Consider the following 1,343-nt stretch of genomic DNA (forward strand, 5'->3'; position numbering starts at 1 on the left):
TGTGGAGAACAATTTGGAGATTCCTCAAAAATCTACAAATAGAACTACCATATGATCCAGCAATCCCACTCCTTGGTATCTACCCAAAGGACAGAACAATACTTAATTGGAAAAGTGCTTGCACATCAACGTTTATTACAGTACTAGTCACAATTGCTAAGTCATGGAAACATTCCAAATGCCCACAAATTGATGAATGGTATAAAAACAAACAAACAAACTATGGCACATATACTCAATGAAATACTATTCACAAAAAAAACCCTGGCTTTTGACAGAAAGTGAATGAATATGGAAGACTTACTGCAAGTCATGCTATGAAGGAGAGGCATTGTATGTTCCCACTTAATATATACCGAGTGTCTGCACTCTATAACTGAAACTAATTGTCTAAAGGGTATAGAAATGCAGTATATATATGTAAACACCAGATATAGTGTGTGTGAAAGAGGAGGGTCTGAGGAAGGATATATGGGGGAGGGACAGGGAGGCAAAGCATTAATGGCACAAAGAGGTGTGGTATTATCTGTTGAAGATATTTCATAGTTTTATCAACAGTATTAGGGAGAAATGCTCACCTGTTGAAATATCCATTTTGTAAGACAAATAATGTGATTGAATGTATGGAAGAAAATGAAATAAAAATAAATAAATTAATTAATAAAAAAAAAGAAGCTCTCACCTTGAGCTGAAGTTTCTCATTTTTCACATTGGGCAAAACACCAGCTGTGTTCCACTGCTTCAGAGAGCTACTGATTTCTTGCAAATACCTCTAGAAAGACATTCTCAAATAAAGGAAATCAGAAAACTTTCTATTTTCATCATCTCTGGAGGTTTGCAATGTGGTCAAGCTTTAGTGATAATTTACTTAGGGGAACTATGTACCAAACAGCATTGTACTTTGTTTCAAAGAGGACAAAAACCTTGCAGAAGAGTCTTCTGGTGCAAAGTAGATCATGTCTTCTGTATTTTCTGCTCTGATCTCAGGAATTTGAGGTAAGTGCTTTCATTTAGGATTCATTGAGGAAGGATACTTTAAAGATGCTCCCAAGTCTCCAAGGCCTGTCATGGCCAAGAGAGCTGAAAAACTAGTGCATTAAGAATGTCAATGATTCAAATTTCTTTATGTCTCTCTCTCTCTCTCCTTTTTTGTAGAGTGAGATTTTTGCTGTAGGATGGGTGCACTCACTGGAGAGACTGAGAGAAACAGAGAGACAGAAAATGAGAAATAATCACCCAGGGGGGATGGCCATGCTACAATTCTTTCTCCTTCATTCTTCTCTCAGGATTTTGGGCACGCATATACAAGGTGTGAGTTTTAAGGCACTGGGTCTGGGACTCAA

The sequence above is a fragment of the Tupaia chinensis genome, unplaced genomic scaffold (assembly GCF_000334495.1).
Source record: "Tupaia chinensis unplaced genomic scaffold, TupChi_1.0 Scaffold000580_1, whole genome shotgun sequence".
NCBI lineage: Eukaryota > Metazoa > Chordata > Mammalia > Scandentia > Tupaiidae > Tupaia > Tupaia belangeri.